Source organism: Hyaena hyaena, unplaced genomic scaffold, assembly GCF_003009895.1.
Source record: "Hyaena hyaena isolate Hyena2069 unplaced genomic scaffold, ASM300989v1 scaffold_2343, whole genome shotgun sequence".
In the NCBI taxonomy this organism is placed as follows: domain Eukaryota; kingdom Metazoa; phylum Chordata; class Mammalia; order Carnivora; family Hyaenidae; genus Hyaena; species Hyaena hyaena.
The window spans coordinates 13,713-40,852 of NW_024082983.1; the positions used below are offsets into that span (position 1 = coordinate 13,713).

Consider the following 27,140-nt stretch of genomic DNA (forward strand, 5'->3'; position numbering starts at 1 on the left):
CATAACATATTATAAGTGTAAAATGTACACTGTATTTATATACTTAGTATGAAAACAGAATATAACAGAAAATGAGAACATTACTCATTTTTTATATGGACTACATACTGAAATTATGATATTTAGCTAAATGGTTAAAATAGATAATTATTGAAAGTAATTTTAATTGTTTCTTTTTCCTTATTTAGACTACTAGAAAATTTAAAAGTCTGCATGCAGTTCACATTACATTTATATTGAAGAGCACTGGGTTAGAATGTTTGAAATTTATGTAGCTAGGGTCAAGTAAGTTTCAAAGAAAACTGAGGGAGATCTAGTAAAAGATATATTAAATTCATTCTGTTATCTTCTAAATGGTATCCACTGTGTGAAAACTACCTTAAGATTGGACTTAAGGGAGCCATTCTGATACTGTTATTTGTGATCAAATAAAAGTGACAGGCACATTTCTCCTGTGGACTGGGGAAATGTGCCCATCACTTGTGAAGTTCAAAAAAAGCCACATTCCCAGGTGGTGAAGTTCTCCCTAGTGCTGAAATATGCTTATGTTTACTGAAGTACAAAACTTATTTGGAAAACTAAGCTTCTAAGATAAATAAACACTCTTTATGGCCACATGATCTTGATAAATTGATTCTAGAATTCATTAATATTCTATCTTTAAAGGATGCCAGGAAATAAGATATCGATGAGGAACAGATGAATAGCGAGCTCTGTTATCTTTACTTTTCACACATTTCTTATTCCCAGCCTGTTTTCCCATATCTGTTTATATATGTGGTTGTAATGAGAATTTATGATATATGAAGTTTTCTGTTTCTAATTTTCAGGCCATGTACATATACACCATATATTTTCATATCCAGACTTAAGACATATATTACATATTGCATTCTCTGTTACTTGTGGCAGAATGGTATAAGTCATGTTAATTCATTGTGATGATTCTAGATTATATTTTTTTATATTCTGTCTTTGTTGTACTTTGGTTGCTCACCTAAAAATAAAAACTAAATAACAAAACAAAATTCTACATAATAAGAATTCTAAAAATATTTCTTAAAGCATTTATTGTACTTTATCTGATTGGACTGAATACCATATCCAATCTAATATAATGTTTGAAAACACATATTAAAGATTGTAAACTGGAAAAATATTCATTACTTTAAGTTACTAAGGGTATGATTGTTATTAGCAGAATGACCGTCTACAAATTTTAAATTAAGAGTTTTAAAAAACAATTATATGGCCTACATAGAACTTACCAAATTAACCAGTTTTAACTACTGGAGCATATCATATGCCAATCATAAATCAAAGAATCACTGTTCTGTCCCAGCCAAATAAATGAAAAAAAATAGCACAAGACATTTCAAGGGAAAGAAATTGTAGTGACCTTCCCTATGTAGGGAAGATCCTCGATGAAAACTGCAAAGTAAGTAAAGGTGTTTTATTTAAACCTTTTTTGATTCCTTATAGTGAATCTCCAGCTCAGGGAGTGATTCCCAGCTCTGTCTGCACGTTATAACCTATTGGGAATGACTTGAACATGTAAGGCTGTTGACCCAACTGAGATGGGGTCAATCAATATCTGGTCAGAAGAAGGGCATACCTCTGTACTGTTTAAAAACTCCCCAGGTGGATCTAGTTAGAGAACCTCTAGTCAAAGGCAACCAGAAGCCCCATATTCCTTCTCAGTTTTCTACCATTCTGTTACTGAAGTCTGAATCCTAAGCATTTCAAATGAAGCTTAATACTCTGCACCTTGCCCTGCTGATTTCTTACTGCTAAATGTCACTACTAATTTGGTTTATATTTTCAAAGCCTCATTAAGTTACTGGCCTGCTAATTACATATCCCAATTCATAATAAAACACTAATGGGTGAAAATGATTTAATGTGTGCTACCTTTATAATTAATGAATTTGCCTTTTAACCTAGTATTTAACATATCCTAAGGCATGAACGGATAAATAAAATATGAATTTTAGTCATTCTCACACACCTATATAGAAAGACTTTAACTCTGGTGGGACAGTTAACTTTCCTTAAGCATTTCTATATAAGGATGATTTTAAAGAGAACTCACTATCATGCCCCCATTATTAACACGAAACCACAGAGAAAGAAAGGAGATTGCAGAATAAATATGGAGTAGGAATATTTAAGGAGAATATCATAAGATGTAAGTAAGTTGAGGATTCAGGCAATGCAGTATGGGAATCTGTGCTTGCCACTATGGGTATTTTCAATCCATGTTAACCTTCATTTAAAGCCATTCTGATTTCCTGTTTCACAAATAGCACTGTGATGGGGAAAAATTAGTTAAAAATCAGTCTTTTTCCTTAAAGAGTGTAGAGTCTTTGTAGGAAAACATGAAAATTTTAAATAACTATAAAAATTTATAAGACAGCATTACTGAAAACATGATGTAGATCTGCCTAGCAGTTTAGTCAACAAGAATTTTCAAAGAGAATTGGCAAATGCTTCTGAGAAAATCATTCTGATTAAGAGATGTTTAGAGCAAGAAAAGAATACCTATTCTACTGAGACAATCTGAGTGTATGAAGACTTATTTTCAAATTATTACTATCATTTTCTGTCTGCTTTTTAAAAATTATTATTTAAATTTTAGTTACTTAACATACAGTGCAATATTGGTTTCAGAAGTAGAATTCAGTGATTCATCATGTAAATATAACACCCTGATCTCATCACAAGTGCCCTTCTTAATGCCCATCACCCATCTAGCTCATCTCTCACCCATCTCCCTCTGTCAACTCTCAGCTTGTTCTCTAGCCTTAAGAGTCTCTTGTGATTTGTTTTGCTTTCTTCTTGTTTCCCCCTCCTTCCCACATGTTTGTCTGCTTTCTTTCTTAAATTCCACATATGAGTGAAATCATATATTTGTCTTTCTCTGATTGACTTTTTCGCTTCATATAATACATTCTAGATCCATCCACGTCATTGCAAATGGCAAGATTTCATTATTTTTAAGGGCTGAGTAGTATTCCATTGTGTGTGTGTGTGTGTGTGTGTATGCCACATCTTTTTATCCATTCATCAGTCAATGCACATTTGGGCTGTCTCCATAATTTGGCTATTGTTGATAATGCTTCTAGCTTCTATAAACATTGGGGTGCATGTACCCCTTTGAATCTGTATTTTGGTATTCTTTGGGTAAATACCTAATAGTGCAATTGCTGGATCATAGGGTAGTGCTAATTTTAGTTTTTTGAGGAACTTCCATGCCCTCTCCAGAGTGACTGTACCAGTTTGCATCTCTGCAAACATCATATCTGATAAAGGGTTAGGATCCAAAATCTATAAAGAACTTATCAAACTCAATACCCAAAAATCAACCCAGTTAAGAAATGAGCAGAAGACATGAATAGACACTTTTCCAAAGACATCCAGATGGTTAACAGACACATGAAAAGATGCTCAACTTCACTCATCATCAGGGAACTACAAATCAAAACCACAAAGACTACAAGATGCCACCAAATGCCATATAAGCCAGTAAAAATATTAAGCTAGACATTTTTAGTTAATTGCAAAGGGCTGAATAGGACTAGTGTGAAAGAAATTCCCTGAGGGCCACAGACATAACATAGTTCTGTCTTTGTCGAGTGTTTTCTCTAGGAGCCCCACCAGGTGCTCAGGAAATATCAGGGAGAAATCTGAAACAAACAAACAAACCAACATAACCAAAAAACAACTTCCTTCATGGTTCTTGCTGGGGTTGCAGAATGATAGTCACTCCCAAAACTCTACCCAGACTCCCTCTGTCTCTATCTCCACTGAAATAAAAGGTTTTTCTGCAGGGGATTTTGTGGGTAGGAAGACAACCAAATTTGTAGACCAGGAGCACAGTGGAAATTCATTGCAACTCAAGGTGGGAACTGGTGGCTGTCACCCATTCCCATCTGAGACGCCTCCCTAAAGTCTTAATCTGCAGGAGTTAGGGCCTCAAAATTGTAAACTAAGGGCACTAGTGGAAAAGTACTGCAGTTAAGGAGGGAAATAAGGAATTTAAAAAAACATGTCTCTACTTTGAGAAGGAGATAGGGAGTGTGCTAGCTCTAGCTTTGCATCTGGAGAAGAGATAGTATACTTAACAATGGGCACATGCCTGGGATCAAGGTTCATAGTGTCTACTTAAGACTAAGGCTTATCAGAGCATCAAACACCCCTACCAACTCCTTACCAATAAGCTGACATTAATCTAGTACAACTAACAGTGGAAGACATCTGTGAGAACCGCAAGACACAGGCTTTCTCTAGGGAAAAGTGCAAAGGAAAATTCAAAACTAAATGGGCGACAAAAGCTATCAGTAATGGAATCTAGACTCTGATGCACTGAGGATAACCACAACAACAAACCCAGCCCTACATCACAACCAAGTAAAAGACATCCCAAGAATGCAAGGCTTGTTCAATATTGGGAAACATATTTTACCATATTAACAGACTAAATAAGAAAAAAATGTGTAGCAATGGATGAAGAAAAAAGCATTTGGCAAAATCAGACATCTGTCCCCGATTTAAAAAAAACAAAACAACCCTCAACAAACTAGAAGCAGGGTACTTCCTTAATCAAATAAAGAACACCAACAAATCCTACAGCTAACATCATATTTAATGGTGAGAACCTACTCTCTGCCACAGATCAAGAATAAAGCAAGGGTATCTCCTCCCCTTACGCATATTCAACATTATGATGATGTGCTAGTGAGATAGATTTGCAATAAGGCAAAAAGAAAAAAGGAAAATAAAGAGCATATAAATTAGAAAAAATAGGTAAAGCTACATCTATTTGCAAAAGACATGATTGGCAAAACATGACTATCTATACAGACAATCACAAAGAATCTAAAAAAGTGCTCCTAAACTTTAAATATGTGCAATTCATTTAATGTCAGTGTTTTTTAAGACTTCAAAAATTACAAGCCAACAAAGCATATTAATTTACTCTTTGAGGTCATTTGACAATGACTCCTTAAATATTAAAATATGCTTCCTTAAGTCCCAGCCAGTTCCTACTGCAGTCGCCTGCCTCCTCTTTCCTTTCAGCATGACAGAGGACTCTGTGTCCTTCATCAAGGACTTCTGGAAAGTGGAGTGGCTGCAGCCATCTCCAAGACCATAGCAGAGCCCATCCAGTGGGTCAAGCTGCTGCGAGTGCAGAGTGCTAGCAGGCAAATCACCACAGATAAGTAATACAAGGGCATTATATAATGAGTGGTTCGTATCCTCAAGGAGCAGGCAGTCACGTGCTTCTGGCATGGTAACCTGCCCAATGGCATCAAATACTTCCCCACCCAAGCTCTCAGTTTTGCCTTCAAAGATACATACAAGCTGATCTTCCTGGGTGGTGTGGACAAGAGAACCCAGTTTTGGCACTACTTTGCAGGGAATCTGGCATCAGGTGATGCTGCTGCGGCCCCATCCTTGTGTTTTGTGTATCCTTTTGATTTTGTTCATACCCATCTAACAGCTGATGTGGGCAAAGCTGTAGCTGAAAAGAAATTCTGAGGCCTCGGTGACTTCCTGGTTAAGGTCTACAAATCTGGTGGGATGAAGAGCCTGTACTAGGTTTTAATGTATCTGTGCAGGGTATTACCTACCAAGCTGCCTACTTCAGTGTCTATGACACTGCAAAGGGGATGTTCCAAATCCCAAGAATACTCACATCTTCATCAGCTGGGTGAAAGCACGATCCATCACAATGGATGCTGAGTTGACTTCCTGTCTATCCAACACTGTTCACTGCCATATGATGGTACAGTCAGGGCACAAAGGAACTGACATTGTATACAGGGGCAGGCTTGACTGCTGGTGGGAGATTCTCGCCGTGAAGGAGCCCTAGTTTTTTTTTGAGGGTGTACGGTCCAGTGTCCTCAGGGGCACGGACGGTGCATTGGTGCCTGTCCTTTATGATGGAATCAGGAAGTTCACATAGGTTACTTCCTAGTTTTTCCCGCAGCAAACAGACATGTTGTATTATAGCATATCTAGGGCATTTCTGACAGGCAATTGGCTGTCTATCAAGGGCAACTGTTTACTGGTTCAAAATGGGGAACAATTGTATTCATCTGCCCTGTTTTCTCTTAAAACTATTTCTATGATGATGACTCTCCATTATATAATTTTATTTCAGTCACTCCTGATAAGTAAATTTGAAGAAACAAAAAATATCGGAAATTTGAAAAACAACTGCTTTTACTTTTTTTCATAAAAAATGTCGATCCATTGTTTTTTTTTCCAAACAAGGGACAGATTCCAAAATTCTTTATAACTAATTAATTAAAATGGCATGATTAGATCCTAGGAATATGCTTATCTTATTTTCTATTGAATGGACCTGGTATTTAACTAAAGACACTATCATCCCATGAAGGCAAACACTTAAAATGGAAAGTTCTTAACTATATTTCAATTCTTTTTTACACAAATTTGTCTAAATATAATCTTCTCTTTTAAAGAATGGCTCTAAATTTCCTTATTAACTTTTTCAGAATGTCATTGATATCAGTAATTTCATATTTATTTGTATACAGATTTTTCTTTGGATTTATCTTACTATTAATCTTAACTATTACATTACTTGCATACCACCTTTTGTAATTGTTTCACTATGATTTAGTCCCTTTCCATTTAGTACTGGGAGTAACTTTGTGTTTACTGCTTTAACCTTTAGTGGAAACTTCTACCATAATTCGCCTAGGGGTATGAAGTAGCTGAGAAATCAGCTTTACATTTGGATACCCAAATTAATTAAATGAACATCAATAGGATTGCTTTAGATCATGTGTCCATATAGACATTGCCCATTTTCCTAACCAATAATATTAGTTTGTGAAGGTCTGCAATTCTTAAGAGAATTTGTTAGTAAGTAATATTTAAGTCTTCTTAAAACTATTTCAATACTATTACTTCAAATGATTTCACTTAATAGCTCCTCTAGAGCTCTTTGAACTTTCTAGTGGAATATAGAAACATTCAATTTTTTTAAAAGGTAGCTGAATAGGGGCACCTGGGTGCCTCAGTGGTAAAGTGTCTCACTTTGACTCAGGTCATGATCCTGTGGTCCGTGGGTTCCAGCCTCTCATCGGGCTCTTGTGCTGACAGCTCAGAGCCTGGAACCTGTTTTGGATTCTGTGTGTCCCTCTCTTTCTGCACCCCACCCCCACCTCTCTCTCTCTCTCTGTCTCTCAAAAATAAATATTTTTTAAAAAATTTAAAGTAGCTGAATATATGAACAAATATCAGCATGTTACAAGTAAAAGTGAAATGAAGGATGTATTCCTTCCTAATTGTACTGAAATATGCAAGAATTCGAGTGTTTTCAACAGGCTGTCTAAACTTAATTCTGTAGAGAAATTGACCATCTATTGTTTCTTGCATGAACTCTTCCTTTTGGGTCATTGAAATTATTATAATATTGTTTCCTGGAGTGGCTGGGATTACTTTCTCACTTTGAATATGACCTATAGAGGAGTGAGTACAATTGGCAACGTGTAATAATTTTATAGACTCAATTCATCCTAACTTGAAATAAACTTTTGAGTTTAGAGGAACAAATTGTTTATCATGCCTACTAAATTTTTACCTTATTTTGTGAGCTGTTAAGTATAGCTCATTCATATTCATATCCCCCCTCAGTACCTAAGACATTGTCTTTCATAGTAAGTGAACCCTGAATAAAAATGGACAGGATTGGTCTTTTCTCCCACAATTAGAGAACTCTACTAACTTGTTTTTGAAGTACATTTGTCACCTACGACCAGTGACTGGTGATTCAATAGCTGCTTCTCTTATCAGGGAAAATATCAGCAATTGTGAAACCACACCCTCATGAGAGGGTAATGAGGTAGTAAGTACATTTTATTGAAAGAAACGCAACACATTTATTCCTCTAGATGTTCTAAATTTTAAACTTCAGATAAGTCAGAGCACTAACGATTTAAAATCTAGATATTTTATTCCCTTGTTAAATTAGTTTTATACAACTATGAATATATCTATTTAGCCTACAGCAAAGAACAATAACAAGTATGTTAGTATATTTACGCTAAGTATTTTAGCAAATCAGTTCTATAAACCTATACACATCCATTGAATAATGTCTATGGGACAGACAATAATGCTATTCACCACATTCCATGGTGCCATATTCTAGGAAACTCCTGAGGGGTAGATTTTTCTCAGGAGTTTTCAGGGCCTGAAAAATATTCTTATAAAAAATAAATGGTAAATTTTATGGCTGACTATAATATGATTAATATAGCCAACTTTGTTTCATTTTTTTCGGGTGATGTAATTTGTGATTTATCTCTGGCTAGTGTGAAGGATGTGACAGTGTATATTTGTATAGTGATCTTGCCCCCTGGCTTTGTCTTCTTTTTGTCCTCTTTTTTCTTACATCGTAAGTATCTTCATTCGCACAGAGCCTAAGGCAGACTTGTCTGGTAATAGTGCTATTCCTTCACTTCAAAATGGCGACAGTAAAACTGTGAGATGATGTCCATATGGAATGTATCAAGCCTGTGACAAGTAGCAGGAGTTGCTCTCAGGAGTCTGAAGGGAAGAAATAATGGAGGGGATTGGCAGATGCTCTGCTTCTCATTCTCATGAGTGGCATAAACACGCGAGCTTCCTTCACCTGAGGTGGACAAGGGCTGTTGTTCCCACATTCTGCGGGTGTAGCTGAAGCTAGATTTTTACTGCTTTGCTGTCCACATTTTAGTATAAGCTCATATGACCTGAGGAAAGAGGCCCTTTTAGGAAGTATAAGTCCTAAAACTAAAAACTAAAACCTAAAACTCTAATGACCTCATTTCCTAAACTATCAAATATAAAGTCTCCAAAAAAGCTCTTAGTACATTTGACATTGCAATTAGATGTTTCATCCATATTGTTCACCTTTATCTTTAGATACCTTGTAAATATATAGCTCATTTACTCTACCAATCAGTCCATTATATATCCATTTATTCAGTTAACATGTTAATATTTATTAGTTTTATAAGGTAATGGTTATTTAAAAAATCTGCCATTATGTATATAATTTAACACTGGCAGCACTATGCCTCTTCTACATTATTAATTAGGATTAAAAATGTTAACATCCTGAGAAAACCAGTAATGTTTAACTCCCAGAGGAGTGACTGGTAGTAACTCCTAGGTCTAAATTAAAGTAATTTTATTTTTATGCTAATGCACTATTATAAAAGAAGAAGAGCCCAGGAAATGCCAATATATTTAATTTATAAAGATTTTATAATGTTTTATTTTATGTTTAATCTTTATTTTATAATACCACTTAGAATGTATTTTAGTTCAAACAACTTTGAAGAATGAAATGGAAGTTCATTAAAATGTTACCTTGGGAGACATTAATAAACAAGTTACAATAAACATTATCTATGTTATATTGAGCTGGAAAACCAGAACTCACACTTCCAGTAAGTTAGAGCACACTGTTCTATTATGTGAAGATGTATGAATCCTCATGTCAAGATGTTTAGAGGGAACCCAGATAAAAACAAAACAAAATGAAACAAAACCATCAATTAACCTCGCTAAGTTCAAGGTGAGACCGGACCAGCTGAGTGGAATGATTATTCATGCCAACAACTGGGAAATATAAAATATGATAGATATAGATATAGATATAGATGATACAGATAGAGAGCGCACTCTGTAACTCAAGACATGGTGCATTATACTGACATCATTTAAAGCGTGCAAAATAGCAATACTCCTCCTTCTTACTGAATCTGAATGCATTCTTATCAGGATGCCCAAGTAGTATGCATGTCCATTAAAGTTTGAGAAACACTGCCATAAATACTATGGAGACTAAGACAGAGATACAAAGATTGTTAGCCTCCCAGCAAGGACAAATGGACTCATAATGAGTAATTAAAGAAATGTTATTGAAGGGGCTTGTTAAGGGCTGTTATTGTGCACCCCCCCACCCGACCAGAAATTCCCATGTTAAAGCCCCTAGTAGCTCAGAATGTGTCTGTATTTGGAGATTGGGATTTTAAAGAGGTAATAAAATTAAAATGAGGTCATAAGAGTGGGCCTTAATCCAATATAACTGGTGTCCTTATAAGAAGAGGAAATATGGGCACTGATGGAAGACCATGTGAAGATACAGAGAGAAGACACCCATATGCAAACCAAAGAGAGAAACATCAGATAAATAAACTCTACCAACACCTTGATCTCACAGTTCTAGCCTTTCAAATTGTGAGACAAATAGATTTCTGTTGTTTAAGCTGTTCAGTCTCTGGTACTTGTTCTGGCAGCCCAAGCAAACTAATACAAGCCTATTTGTGAATGTGTGGACAGAGAGAGGAATAGTGGAGCACTCACAGAATAACACATCAGAGAACTATCTCCACTTCTAGGTCCAAGGGCAGCTGCAATTGTAGAAAAAGATTCCCTTCGTAGAAGCTATGGCCTCAAGAAGTTGAATGCAGCCGCCAAAGAATTGTAGGCTGTCAGGAAAAGAGCATGGAAAATAAATATCCATAACACTTACTACTTCTGTCCTTCAATTTTCTTGTTTGTCTTAATTGGAAGCCAGAGGGTAAGGGTGTTCTGATGATGCAGTCTGTGTAAGTTAGCCTCCTAGGGGAAAAAATAGAGTAGACAATGATATGAAGTAGACTGGAAGAACAAATAGAAATTAGGCAGCAGAATTGCTTATCTTTCCTCCCTCCTTTTTAGTAAATGATCCTCATATTACTTCAGAGTAGGAAAACAGCCAGCTAAACAGCTGCTTTTCTAACGTCCTTTGCATCTATCTGTGCATAATCACATGATGAACTTCTTTTCCAGATATGAATAGGAAGTGTTGCGTGGAGCTACAAGGCATGCTCCTTAAGAAGGGAGGTCGCTAGGTGGGATGAACACTTTGCCTTCTCTCCCTTCTTGCTAAACCTGTAATTGATCTGACTGATGCTCTGACAGCCATCTTGGACCATGGCATGAACTTGCAGCTGGAATTCAAGAGCAGCTATATGGAAGGGATTTGGGTCTCTGATAACCATGAAGCACCTTCAAATCCGCAAATATGCCACATTGGCATGAGTATTATTTTGCTCTGAAGTATTCTCTGCCTTCCCTTATCTGCCCAAATATTGGGCATAAATTTCCCTTTGAAGAAATCCTGTATCAGAGAGACAAAGGGACTCTTACCATCTCAGATGAGGAGTTTATACCAAGATCAATTTGTATAAGCAGGCTTTACTAAATCTTCCATTAGTTCCCTCATCCATTTTCTAGTTACTTCCCCACAAATTGTCATCCCTTGAAACCCACCCTCACCCCATTGTTAAAAAGGTATATAAGATCCCAAGTCTAACCACTTCTTTGAATATCACTTCTTTTCTGTGCACTCGAATGCTTTACAAACTAATGAATATATCAATTTTTTAAGAATTAAAGAATGTCTCAGATTTTCTCAGATGATGCCTTCTATGCAACCCAGATAGAATAACAGAATCATTCTAACTCACATATGTCTTAACTGTAAAAATAGTTTAATAATAGCATGCCTGGTACACTTAGATAATTATTCTGAAAACATATCTGACATCACTTGATGAATAAATATGAAGAAAATGAAATTAAGAATCAGAACTTGATGATCTAGTCCTAGCTCTTCAGCTAACTGGACCTAAGTAGCCATTCCTTGTTGGTTTATACTGTTCTTTATCAGAGACTCAGTTGGATTAAATCATTTAAAACTCTCTTAGATTTTAACTAAGAATTTTTGGCAATTATATGATATTATTTTGATTTATTAAGTCGGCATTTAAATCCAATCAGAGATTTAAACCCAATCCCTGAACTTTGATATTTTTACATAAAAGAATAGTGAATGTAATGTGATGTTAAATCCATATTAAATACGCTATTTAACAATGAGCTTCTACTATACCCCCACTGGATTTTCAATGCCAAAAGAAAACACTTATTTATTATTATTGTTCCCTTTTTAGGCCACTAAGTTACAGGAAGATATAGCATGATTCTGAAGTACGCATTAAACTAGGATTTAACTTTGTAAGGATACAAGAACTACCTCCCATCGCTCTCTTTGAAAAGAATTCTTTTTTCCATAAACTGCAGAAATGTATTTTGGTCAAGATAAAAATATCATTATGAAATTATATCTTCTTATATACTATGTGCTATTCTAGATACATTACATGCATTCTGACTGACTCAACTATATTCTAAAGAACTCAACTATGTTCTTTCCTTAAAATGCACGTGTGTTTATGTTTTATGTATGTGTGTGTAATATTGAAAAGTGAAAAGAGAAATACACAGAAGATACAATTCAAGGAACAATAATTAAACGATGGGGGGAAATTAACACTGATTTTCAAAAGGAAAAATTTCCAATTATGCCAACAATTACATGAAAAACAGATAAGAAGGCTTAGTTGTCGGGAATTGTATCATGCCGCTAGTAATGGAAGGTAATTAAGGAGGAAGATGATATCAACTTCTATTTGCATTAAAGAGTGTTGGTAAGATACAAAAAGAAATTCACAATTTAAATAATAAGTAATAGTTCATTTTGTGTTTAGGGATCATAAGAGGAAAGCTTCTGATAATTCTTTGCAGGATCATTTTGTTTGCAGTTGATTGGTAAATATTTTGAACTTACAATTTATAACCATATTCATTCATGAATATTTATTACTCAGATAATGGGTTAAGTCATTGAGCATTAAAACGTCGAATCTTAGTTACTATAATAATTTGAATGATTATAAAATCATATTACATAATATATATAATAAATATATAACTCTCTATAAATATAAAATATAAAATCACTATACTATAAAAATATAGAACAGAAAACAAACAAGAGCTAAAATGTCCAGTGCCGGAGTCCAGCTCCAGCCAGTCCAGGGGTCCCTGAAGGATGGACGGTATTGGTGAGAGAAAGTGAGAGAGCCCCCAAATTCTTTCTGATCACCAGGCAGGCATCTCTGTCCTGTCAGTTTTGATGTCTTTATTTATAGGTCAAATGATAACATGACATCAGAAAATGGAATTTTTACAATGGATAATTCTCTGTGATCAGATGCTTTGAAAAGTGTACAGAAACAGATTTTACAGAAGTATTCTTGCAGAACTACTCCAATTATAGTGAGGTTGAGTAAATCTTACAACTAAGAAAGTACCAAGGTGTTCTTTTTTTTTTTTTTTAACATTTATTTATTTTTGAGAGACAGAGACAAAGCACGAGCAGGGAAGAGGCAGAGAGAGAGAGGGAGACACAGGACCTGAAGCAGGCTCTAGGCTCTGAGTTGTCAGCACAGAGCCCAATGCAGGGCTCGAACCCACAGACTGTGGGACCCACAGACCTGAGCCGAAGTCGGACACTTAACCGACTGAGCCACCCAGGCGGCCCAACAAGGTTGAAAAACAGGATAATATACACATTTGTTTAAGTTAATAATGCTAAGATTATGTCATAGGTTAAGATAGGCTAGGAGTCATTCTGTCTGGCTCACAAGAGGAAGGATGTATTTGAACTGGTTAATAACCTTTTGATTTGATGCTGAATGTGTAAACACCATGGGAACCCTAAATGTGTCAGCCTTTGTATTTGGGTTTATGTTTTAACTACTCTTAGCCATCCTCATCACAGCTGCCAGTGTAAGGGAACATGTTTGTGGAATGTAGGCCTTAGGGAAGGGACTGCTACACTTCACCAGTTAGTAAAGGGATATTTAGTAATTTATGTTCTGCCCTTATCTATTCCTTCTCTCTAAATTAGGCTCTTTGTCTCCAGGCTAGACTTAATTGTCCAGTTATATTTCTTATGGCATCAGAGAGCCAACCATACCTTTAAAGAGTTTAGCTCATTTCCAATACATAGAATAGCCTCTTCAAGTGCATTTACCTTGTGTCTAGTTTTATGATTTCTTGAATAACTAGGGCATGAGACACATTTTTGGTTAGCTGATTTACATGTGGAGCTGTAAGAACCTCTTGGACTAACAACGGTAGAAACAGAATTGTACATGTAAAGGTCAATCTTTTATGAGTAAGGGTCGTTAGCCTGTTTATAGCTCAAGGGAAAGTATGGAGGGAAACAGGACCTGCCGGAGACACAATGTCTGCTCCCGTAATCACAAAAGAAGAAGTTCCTACAGTAAGTTCCTTCACAAGGTGCAGTCATCATACTAGGGCCAGAATAAGGGGATAAGTCACTCCCAATACTAATCAACAAGGTGCTCAAGCAGAAATAATTGAGTGGGGGGTGGCTATTGGTCATCATCTGACAGCAGGAGGCCTTGCAAACCTGACTTAACCTCACAAGGAGTTTTCTCAACTAGTGAGTTCAGAATGGCTCCCAACAGTCCAGGGTAAAAAAAAAAAAAAAAAGATGTTACTCTTGCACCTTCCTCCAAACACAAAGGTAGATTTTATACCCCCCTCCTAGGAGGTAGGATACTAAGATGAGTGACTCATATTTTCCCTTTTTTTCCCCTCCCCTCAACTTTGCATAATGTTTTCCAACCAATAGAACTAGAAAGATCTTTTGGAGTATTCCAAGCTTATTTTTATTCTCTGTTCCCTGCTGTTCTATGATTATTTCTGATTCTCACTAGAAAGAACTTGACAAACGAGCAGCATTTACTCTTTACTTTAATAGAAAGATATTAAAATCATCGAATTACAGAAACTTAGATGTTGAAGAGACTTGGTTTATCCAGTACAATTCCCAATTGTTCAAATACCTTCCTACAATATTTATGATGAAGTGTCATTGAGCCACTAGTTATACTGTATTGTGATATTTTAATTATCAGCATTTCTTTAATTGAGCCAAAATCTGCCTTTGTTTACCTTTCAGCAACTCTATATATTTCTGCTGTCCTGAATTACAAATAGGTCATCTGCCTAATGAGCAGCAAAGCAGTTCTCAGTGTGTGTGTGTGTGTGTGTGTGTGTGTACGCGCGCGTGCACGCAAATGCACGTGCACACGCATGCATGACACTTTGGGGGCACAAATTTATTTATCCTACGTTTATACATTTGATTTTTTGGTTTTCTGTATTTTTATTGAGGTATATAAATTACATGAAAATACACCAATTTTAATAGTTCTATGAATATTAACAAATACATAGAGTTGTGTAAGCACTACCACAGTCCAGACATGAAACAATTCTACTGCCCCAAATATTCCCTTCCTCTCCTTTCTACTCAACTACTCCTGCCACCGCTACCACTTGACAGTGACAAAGACTCTCTCCTTGACCAAACTTTAGTCAGACTCCTCTGAACCCTTTTCTTGACTAGGTCTTGATCTTAGGTTTCTGTGTTCATCTTTTCAGAGTCCAGTTTTAGCAAGAATCCTGTTAATTCAGTTTAGAGCAAATCTCCTCACCTGTGATATCTCCTTCTCCTGGCCTGTCTTCCACATGAATCCTGTTAGGTCAGTTTAGCAAGAACTCCTCTTCCCCTGATGTCTTCTGTTAGTAATTTTCCACCCAGTGATCCCTTTCTACAACCTGCTCCCTGGCTATAGATCCCCCTGTTTTTATTATATGTAGAGTCAAACTTGATCTCTCCCCAAGTGCAATACTCTTTGCTACTTAGACCCATTATAACAGTCTTGAATAGTCTTATTTACCATTTCAATAAGGGTCAGGAAAAAAATTTTAACATCATGCAGAGATAACTATTCTGAGCATTTTATTTGGACTCTAACAAGTTTTTGTTTTTGTTTTTTTTTCTCCTTTTTTTTTATTTATTTATTTCTAGGAGAGAGAGAGAGACAGTGTGAGCAGGGGAGGGTCTGAGGGAGAGGGAGACACAGACTCCGAAACAGGTTCCAGGCTCTGAGCTGGCAGTCAGCACAGAGCCCGACGCGGGGCTCGAACACACGAACCGCGAGATCATGACCTAAGCGAAAGTCGGACGATTAACCGACTAAGCCACCCAGGCTCCCCCAAGTTTGTTTTTTAAAGGTACTCAGATATACACTAATTCTTTATAAACTTTGCGTACTGCAGTCCATGCCATCCCCTAACCAGCTGTTTCACTCTACTTTATATGGTTAATATAGTTCAGTAGCCAAAGTTCTTAACATTTTTGTTAGTAATTATTTCATATTATGTAGAAGAATGAACTCACTCTTTGTTTTATGATTCCATGTGATTGCATTTCTTAATTTCATTTATCCAGTAATATAATTATTCACATGGTTAATTCTAATATTCAATTGTAAGCTCTTTGAAGACAAAGACTGAACATTTTCAACTTTATATTTCACAGACAGCTGAAAACGTAATAATTGTGACTCAGTTTCAAAGGGTGAAATTAAAAATAATCTTCTTTTAACCCTCTACTGAAGCCTATTAGAATGCTTTTCTTAAAGAATGAAGATCACAAGGAGGTCCATTATTAAAGCACTAAAACAAAGTAGATTTTTCCCCTGCATTCCAAATTAGTCTTCTTTAATCTAGCGTAACTTTTATAGAAAATGGAACTAATCCTCAGAGAAGTTAAGTGTTTTATCTAGGTCAATTCAATAGTTATTAATTTAATCCTGATTGAAATTAATAAATGATGCTACAAAATGTGTGCAAAATCTTGTCGAAGATTTATCCCTACCCTCCTGCACACGATGTTAAGACCTCAACACACTTAAAAAATCATTGATCCACATTATCCCAAACACTTTATAATCAATAGATAATAAGTAAACCAGGTGTTTTTGTTGTTTGCTTATTTTATTTTGTTTTCAAATGATTTTATGTTGACAAGCAAGGCCTCTGAATAGAGACAAAACAAGGTCAAATCTTGCAAGTTCTCATTTAGTTTTGTACAATTTTCATATCTATGAATTTTGCATTTCTATAATATTCTATTTATAACTATTTCCTTAGTGTATGAACTGTGTACACCTGTACTTATTTTTAGTCCATGGGGAAATAACAGTTCAATAATTTTAAATAATAACTGAAAAGCATATTCAAGGCTTAAATGTTACATGCAAATATCTAAATATGTTTGTGTGTTCCTCTGGAAGGAAATATGCCTTTTGTTTTGCTTGCATGAGTCTTCAAATTATTCTTGACTCCTACTGATGCAGAAGCATTTGTCTGGCATCTCCTATGACTGAGATTGCAGTGGGTTATCTATGGCCTTAAGGGCTTAATCTTGCAGACAATCATTCATGTCTTATAATTGTAAAGCATTTTGGTCTGGGGAGAAACATTTATTATACAACAATGCTTCATCAAAGATAGATTTAATTATAAATTAAAGGATTGATGCAATTTTTCCAGATACTTTGACACTTTGAACTGAGTTATCTGAACAATTACAATTTGAATTATTTAAATAGTTAGCTGAACTTCTCATTTGCATGAATATGTATATAGAGCAAAATGGTACTTAAATCATGTGAGAAGGATGAAGGCCCTTAGAAATCATCTAGTGAATACTTCTTATCTATTTGGAGGGTCAGGAAGCCCTTTGAGATAATGAAGAAATGATGAGCTTTATTACTTAAGTAGTCATCAAAATTGTTTTTTACATGCTACCAGCTAGTTTGAGATCTCTCCTGATCTCAAATTCCTCCTCAATGAAATGAGTGAATTGAATTAAAAAAACAACTTTACTGTCTGATGCTTTCTAATATTCTATGTTTGTAGGGAATATATTAATTGATCAAATATCAGAAACTATCTAAAGAGATACTAATGAGGCAAGTTTATGAAACATATGTAAAAACTAGACAATAAATGCCATCTTAATTTATTATTTTCAAATCACTGTAATGAACTTTAAGATTTCAGAAGTTAACTCTCATATATAAGGAATTTCTAGTCTAATAAGTGAAATTTTATACAAATATATAAAAAGAGATATAAAGGTCCAATAATTAAATATGTTTAAGAAGAGTAATACAAGTAACAGTCATTATGTAAATAGTGAGCTAAAATTTTATTGGTACTTTGATTTTTGATAAAGACACCATAGACTAAGAGAAAGAGGGAAATTCAGTAGAGTGGTAGGTGGTGTGAGGAACAAGAATAGAAAGACTATTGTGTCAAAATTTAAACATTTTCATATAAGTAAAGTTGGAGGTGGTCCTAATGGCTCCACTAACATCACGAATCGGTTTTGTTGTCCCTCTTGGTCCCAGTGACTGCTGGTTAGATAGAGGAAATTTTGAAAATTAAGTTTGGATCTCGGGCCTCAATGAAACTGGATCAATACAATTCCACTTCCAATGTTTCAAGCTATAATGAGGGCTCAGACATGTTTAAGTGTTGCATACAAGTCCTGGTCATTGAAGGACTCTTAACTTGAATTGTTCTAACTTCTCCAGTGTTGTCACTATTGGTTCAATTTTGTCTATTTGTCAATTCAAATTTATACATTCAAATATCAAATAATGAAAATATATTCTTTTTTTTAATGTTTTATTTATTTCTAGGAGAGAGAGAGAGAGAGAGAGAGAGAGAGACAGCGTGAGCAGGGGAGGGTCAGAGAGAGAGGGAGTCACAGACTGAAACAGGCTCCAGGCTCTGAGCTGGCAGACAGCACAGAGCCCGACGCGGGCCCGAACCCACGAACCGCGAGATCATGACCTAAGCGAAAGTCGGACGCTCAACCGACTAAGCCACCCAGGCGCCCCGAAAATATATTCTTATGCCTAGGCTTTAACGTGAGAATGCTGAAACTTATCTGAGCCTGTGCTCCTGGGAAATCTTGATGGTTGAAAAATCCTGCCACAATTTTGTGTTCTAGGAAATGGTATATTCCAAAGAACCATTCTTCCCGTTTGATTTAGCTAAGGCTCAGATATGACTTGTGATTTACCTGTGACACAGCTAGACGATTGTTTGTTCCAACTGACCCCTATAAACAAAATATCCTCCAAATATGACTTGACCAAACTTTAATCAGGCTTCTTTCCTTCTCCTCAGGTCCCTGAACTTTGACTCATTCTTGATGTTAAGCAAGTATCTGGAACTTAAGTAAATGTCGGATCATAGAACAATGCCTATTTTCTGCTCAACTGTCCTGTCACACCATCTGCTCATACCATTCCCCCATACCCTGCTCTTTCTCTCCTTACTTACTCTGTCTTTTCTGCCTGACCTTGGAGATGCTTCAGGGTCCTACCATGGAAACATCTCCTCTATTCCAGTAGCTCATCTCCCACTACTGCAGTCTATTATTTTTTTAAATAAAAGCTCTCCTTATCTAAGTCCAGATTTGTTTTTTATTTAACAAATATAATGTGTTTTTTTTTTCCATTTCACTGGATATTCAAACCAAATGAACTTTATACTTAAGAGCCAAAGTTATAGATACAGCTTTTACATTTCAAAGAGACAGTCAAAAAATATATTTTTTAGGAAATCCTACCTTCTGGATCCTTCATGAACAAAATGACTTGATCTAAACTTAGAACCAAGGGTAGAATTGGGTTCTTAATATTTCCTTTAGCTTTATTAAAGTTTAGATAGGTTTCCTCCTGACTCTAATCCCTGACCTCCCTTTTCTCAGACCATTTCCTTAGAAAATGCATGCTTGTAAATTCTTTCTCTGCCCCTTTGATATATACGAAAAACTTTTAAAGGCCTCCTGCCAGTATTGAAACCAAGGAGTGTCTTCCCTGAGGACCAAGGAGCCATGTTTTTTAATGCAAACATTGAGGAAGAGAGCTCCTCTATCTTCCAGTCTCTGTGGGATGGTAGGAGTCTAACTTCCTTAGGCACTAATTAGTACACAGAGATGATTTAACCACAGACAAAATCATTCACAAATTCAGAAATAACCCACACACGTCAGTGATCAATCTTCTCCCCAGAAGGTACCCTATCTAGTACTTTTTCACTGACTGACACTAGCACTTAAAAAGCCATCAAACCTTTAATTTCAATGGAGTTGAGTTTAGAATGCATTCTGATCTCTCTTCTCTATGACAATAACTCTGAATAAATTCTTCCTTGTTTAACTTTGCCCAGTACAATTTTTGCTCTTGCAAGAGTTTTTTTTTTTTTTTTGCAAGAGTTTCTTACATATTTTGCAAGAGTTTCTTACATATTTTAAAATAAAAACAGGAATTGAATGAGATTCCTGGGCAGAATCAGCCCTTCTTTTGGCTGCACTGATAAGTCAAGCCACCCATATATAAAACTGGGTTTTCTTATTTCCAACTGCATTCAAAGTTAAATATTAGTGCATTGATTATATTCAGCTTTTGGCATAGATGTCATCAATAAATTTTGGTATAGTAAGTAATATTTGCAATATTTATAAGAACTATAGGAAACTGTAATATTTTAAATTGTATTACCGATTGTATTACTCTTTAAAGCACAAATATTGAAGGGAAAAATGCTTTTTCTGTTTAGAATATATTTGATTCCTTACTTACTTGTCCATATGTTAATGGTTCTTCCAGGCTCATCATAGGTGTCTCAAAGTGAAGTCTCCCCAATATGGGATAGATGTTCCTGATGCATATACCCCCTGTATATACTTTAATTATAATGCTTCATTCCTTGTATTATAATAATTCTCATTCTTGATTCTTCTTTCCCATAGATGTTATTCATTGTCAAATTCCCCCACCCCCACAACTTCCAGACTGTACTACATGCTCTCATCATGCCCAGTACCCTGTGACATTTGTTAGTTCAGGTCATTCTCACACAAGGGCATCTAGTAGAGACCAAGTGAAATGCAGCCTGTAATCCGTTCGTGAAGCTTTGCTCCATGATGTTCCATTGTGTTCAAGGAGGAGGAGATGCCTTTTTCTGATTTGCATGAAGTTGCCATAGGATACTAATTTTTTGTTCTGCATCATGTGCATCAGGATAATAGTATTTATAAAACAGAATTATAATTTTCTGTTTCCCATTATCTAAGCCCTAATGGGTTAGGGTGCAGGGTCTATATGTCTTATTATTTTTTATGGGTGGATTTCAATTCCAATTAGTTACTATACGTGTAATACTAATTTTAGGGGTACAAAATAGTGATTAAACATCAATAACACACCTGGTGCTCATCACGACACCTGCACTCCTTAATCTTTATCACCTGTTTAACACATTCCCCTCCCCCACCTCCCTTTTGGTAACCATTAGTTCTCTATAGTTAAGTTTCTTGGTTTTCAGCTCTCTTTCTTTTTGATAATAAAGTTCCAACAGTAAGGACAGTTATCTGTAATAGAAGATGCTAAATATATATTAGTTGAATAAAGGAAGGAATGTAGATCTTTTAAAGTGTATTAAGGTGTATATTCCTATTTCCCCTCAAAATAACACAAACATTTTAATTTTCCTTGAAGATTAAGTTTCATCAGTGGAAACAGTAATGTATTGCCTAATATAGTAATGCTCTCAGGTATATAAAAGCTGCTTATGGCTTTTTTAATTTTTTTAAGTTTATTTATTTTGAGAGGGAGACAAAGAGAGAAGGGGGCAGAGAGAGAATCTTAAACAGGCTCTACACTGTCAGCACAGAGCCTGATGTGGGGCTTGATCCCACAAACCATGAGATCTGTGCCAAAATCAAGAGTCAGATGCTTAACCAACTGTGCCTTTGTAAATGGTACCAAATATCTCCAATTCAGGGCATGCAGATACTGTTTTCATAGTTTTTTTTTTTTTTCCCACTTTTTCCTTTCCTGTCATGCTGACCTGTCTCATGGACATCATTTTAGTTTCAGTCAGTTCTCTAATTTACTTTTCTGTAGATTTGGAAACCAGAAAATACAACTGTGAGCGATCTTATGGAAGGCAGGACTTAAAGGATTTTGTTTACTATTGGTGAAGTACAAGAATTCGAGGATAAAATGGTGTGACTTTGGAGAGAAGGAGGGCAGTTACTTTAGACTTATTTTTAAAATTGTATGCCTTGGTTTTGTCTTTTTCCTCAATTTCATCCTCCTATTTATCCTAATCCTTTTCTTCTTCTTGTACCAGTGTGGTTGTTGAATAGATGAGCTACAGATGTACAATTTTTTTGGCTTTATGTCTACTTTGGTTTGGAAAGAAAACGTGCTTCATTAACTATCCTCATACCAAGTAAGCCCACTTTCTAATTATCCTCTACCAATATAAAACCACAAAAGGGCTACAACAGAAAGCAACTCTAGATTATATCTTTCGCTGGTACAACAGCTATTTGTTCCTGAATTTATATTCCTACAATTTATTTTGTAAGTGTTCTCAGATTCAGTGCATTCAAATACATTTATATTCTCTCTGACAATGCAGGTGACCCCATATGACTCTATCTGTATTTCTGAGAGGGTTTTTCAATCTTCGCTGCCTTTTATATTACCTTCAGGGAGTCTTTTTATTGATATGTGCGTGTATAGTATTACAAATGGGATTGCTCTTTCCTAATCCTTTGAAAGTTGAAGCCAATGAATATACATAATAACAAAATTGCAGGCATGGCTGCATCCTTACAAAAACACACATCTTTCAAAGAAATGACATTGTTTTATATGGTGGTTGTTGTGGGTTATATAGACCCCCCGAATGGACATTATTTCTACATTGAAATGTTTGCTCAGAGCTTGTATTTGTTGAAGAATGAATTTTTGAAATTAGTTTTATTTGTCTCTTTAAAAAGTAGCACAGTTTTTCAGAGAAACAGAAATCTTTAGAGCTTTATCTGTTGGGAAACTGTGATGTTGAAAGAACATGCATGGGTTATATAATTCTGGGTATAAACTCCAATTCCAACAATAGCCCTGTGACCTTCAGCAAGTCACTTAATCTCTCTGATCTTCAGGGTTTTTTTTAAACTTTAAAATGACTTATTTGATTTTATTCACATAGGAACACTTCAGAGTTTCTATGAGAAATAAGTGAGATGACCTTTTAAGAACTAACTACATAGTGTGCTTCCAACAACACTACTTTCCTTTTCTCTCCATCTTTCTTTAAAGGAACCAGTGGACTCTAAAGCCAAGGAAACCTGATCTGCAAAGTTAGACTGGAGTTTTCTCAGTGGCTGGCTTGGAGGCTATTTTTAACAGGAGACTTAACCTAAGGGCCTAAGCTATCTATAGCCAGTGGTTCAGAATTCCCTATTGTATTATTTAAGGTAACACTGGGTAGCTGCTGTAACCAGTCCACAGTGAACTCTCAGTAGTTAAAGAAAATGGAAATTTATTTTGCATCCATGTAAAGTCAACAGGAATAATGGGAAGCTCTGCTCCTGCAGCCATTCATGACTCAGACTAATGGAGGCTCTGCCATATTCTGTCTGTGGCTTCTAAGCTCACCCTCGGGATCAATATCTAGTCAACAGATGGGAAAGATGAAGTGTGTGAGTGACAGATTTGAAGGTTTATTAAGCTTGGAAGTGATAATCATAACTTCTGCCCATATGCCACTGGCTCCACTCAGAAACAAAGGAGGATGGGAAATGTAGTTGCAGCTGGGAAGCCATGGGTCACTAACAATTCTGCTCCATGGAAGGAGCAAATAATCATTTATAGAGAGCTAGCTGTCTCTTGTCTACTTTTAAAACGATTGAGAATTGCTAGGGAAAGCCTGCACATGCCCTATTAAGTAGGAGTGGCTGAATGATGTTAATGTAGGAAACTCATTCCAGTCTAAGAGAATGGTAAGGAGCATAACCTTGGTCAAGGAGAAATAATTACTATTGAAAAGAAAGGATGTGTTTGAGTTTAGCTGCTACGAACTGACTAAACTTTTATCTACACCATTTAAACCTGAGTTTAAAACTGTGCCCAGGTATTTTAAAAAGAGAGTTATAATTATAGTAATAAATGAATGAAGCAAATGTATGGCTCTATAAATACAGCACCATGAAATATCCACACAACTCTAGGAGCAGCAAACAAACTTACTTTGTAAAACAAAATTGTCAATTAAATGAATAATCTGGCTAGCTAAATTTTATTAAGTAGATACTTTTGTTTTTGTAATTTGAGTATACAGTTAGGAGGGTAAATAAGTAATTGAATTTAAGTAATTTAATTGTGTCAAATGAATGTAGGTATACTTATAGTTAAAATTTTTATTGCTCAGATTTGCTTTCAAGAAATAGCAATTCCTTGACCTCAATAAGAGCTAGAATCCATAAGCATTTTTCTTCTTTCCACTCATGCTCTCTCCAAATCAGTGTTTGTTATTGCCCAAATTATGTCATAGACATCCGATTGAATTGGATTAATCATTAATCTGATCATGTCATATTCTGCTTTTTTTTTCTTTATTAAAACTATTCGGCGATCTCCAGTATTTATAGATGAAGTTCCGTCTTAGCAAGCCCAACAAAAATTTACATTCTAGCCTGTTTATCTCTCAAACTCATCTTTAGGTAATTAGCAGTAAGAACAATTGGAATGTCTATCTTCTACAAAATGAAACTTCAATAAGTCTCCAGGTATTTGAAGCATAAAAATGTTACAATCTTTTATGGAAAATATTTTATAGTATAATTATCTGTATCGTAAAAAATGAGAAGGTGATATCTATTTAGGAATGTATAGCACAGAGGCAATAAAATAATAAAATGAAAAAACAGAAGTGGGTTAAGATTATGTTTATAACTTGAGTTGATTTCCATGCTGAACAGAGGATGTGAAAAAAATAGAGTTAAAAATGCAATAAATAAGCAAATTTTATATACAAAATGGTGTGAAGGGGTTCAGAACATGCCACTCCAAAATATACCACTTTGGCGTATTTGTTATTTTCAACTGATGGCACTTTAAAAATAGAACATGCAAGAAGGTGCTTTCTGACCTCTGTCTTTCTCCCTAAAAGCTTGTTCTAAAATCTCTCATGAGTAAAGTACCATCTTTTTATCAGGAAAACATGAAACGTTCTTGTTACCAGCGACTGGGAGTTGACAAGGAAATGGATCTGTACTACTAACCTACTGTAAACAACTATAGTCTATAATCAAACCTACTAAAATAACCCTTGTCTTCTGTCAGTTTCACCCATATATTTCCTAGTTACTGTTCCCCAATTTACTTCCCTTAGTCCAAGCCCCTTTGTCTTGTCACATGCCCATAATTTATCATTCTTTATTTAAAAATATGTATTAGCCTTTGAACCTATCAGCTTCTTCAGATCTCCTTTTTCCTTTTGAAGACTACTGTGTGTGTGTAAAAATAATAAGCAAAATTTTTATACGTTTGTTAATCTGTCTTCAGCCAGTTTAATTTTTATGGCCAGCCATAGACTCTAGACAGGTAGAAGACAGATTTTCCTCCCTCAGAGGGCACATCAATGAACAGCATTGAAAAAGGCAGACTCTGAAACTCAAGAATGAATGACCCTGTGGCTGCATTAATTTAGATGATGCCTTTAGTTCTAAGTGGTACATAATAATGGTCCTTCTATATTTGTAGGGAAGAATGACCTTCCTTCCTGGTCATTCTTCTCACTGAGATGACTCCTTTGCTGCAGCTACATGCAAACAAGGCCAGGTGTTATCACATTTAGTAGATCAACCATGAGCTGAACTTTCTTACCTGTCACTGATCATAAGCATCTACATTTGTTGCCCTGAAACTCCATGTGTGTATATTTAATTTAAAAAAAATAGATCTTGCAAAAAGAAAACGTTGTTGGCAAGATTGATATGCACTACAGTAAGATAATATTGGCAAAAGTTATTAAATGTTTTAAAGCATGATACAACTTAGCACCATCTATTTAACCAAGTCATTATTCCCATCACAAAATTATTTAACTGTCTCCTTAAATAGAGAACTACAAGGCATTATATATTTTTGACATTATTGAGGAATTAAAAATAATATTCCTACCACTCTTTCTTCACTAGGGAATGCGAGCCATTTGATTGCCATAGTAGAGATTAATAGTGAAAAAAGTAGAGTTAAGTGGCTTCTTTGATTTCACTAGCATGGTTAATTCTCTTAAATGTTTCCAGATATCATTTGGCCACATAAAAATAATATATTTTAAGAGAGAGGGAGTGAAACAAATAGATGGATCACAGATTAAGAATATAATTTCAATAGAAGAATAAAATTAGAAAACTGATTATTTATATCGATTTGAAGATTATTGAACTAATTTTCAATTCAGACAGTATTTTCAAGGACAGTAGAAATCTGTAGGGAGTTTTGGGGAAAATCTGCAATAAATTATGCTTATACTAGAGAGATTTAATTAGAGATTTTTGTCTAAAATCTACTGGAATTTTGCCAGTTAGTCATTAGGCTTTATCCCTGCTTGGAAGCCATCCTAAAAGGATCCCCTGTAAGATGCAGAGTGACATTCTAAATCTAGCATATTAAAGTGAGTGGCAAAAATTTCAAGCACACTTTTTAGATTTTGACAACTTTCCTCTGAACAATTAACACACTGGCAACAAAAATACTCATTTTTAATATTTATTTTTTACTAAAATACATCCCTAGTCTATCATCTTAATACCAGTCAAAGTTTCATCCTATGTTGTTAAAACAGGTCTCATCTATGTTTTGCTTTGATTCTTTATGTGATTCCCATTACAGGATGAACTTGAGAAAAGAGGAAACTTTCTCTAGGTGTCTTGCATGAATTTTATATACCTATCCCAGAACTATTTTATCAGAATACCTTAGGACAGACCCAAAAATCTTCAGTTTCAGCAAGTCCCCCTGACCTTCTAAATTCTGATGGAGATTTACACCTTTTTCCCCTGAGTTTGTACTACCTTCATGTTTGCACTGTCATTTGCATTGCAGTGATTTATTTACATGGCAATTATTTGTTTATGGCTTCCCTAGTAAGAGTATGAGAATTCTGAAGAAGAAATTTTATTAATATTCGAAATATAGTAAACCCAGTGTGTGATACAAAGCTTATGTCTGCAAAAAGACAAGAGTGAAATTATACAAATATAGATGTGTAAACGATGATTTGGGAAAATAGATTCATTTCAGGATCACAACAAATAAAACACTGCAAGAATGGTTACAAGACCATAAATGACATAAAAATGACCTTCTAAGAAAAAAAACCAATTATATTACATTAGAAAGTCTTCCTTGGGAGAAGAGTGGAAATTACACTTGTAATGATGGGCAGATGTGAAT

The 27,140-nt window shown here is 35.4% G+C and overlaps 1 pseudogene; it reads left to right on the forward strand.

The window, feature by feature from the left end:
- The first annotated feature begins 5,080 nt into the window (after positions 1-5,080).
- Positions 5,081-5,968, forward strand: LOC120227451 (annotated as a pseudogene).
- The last annotated feature ends 21,172 nt before the right edge of the window (positions 5,969-27,140 follow it).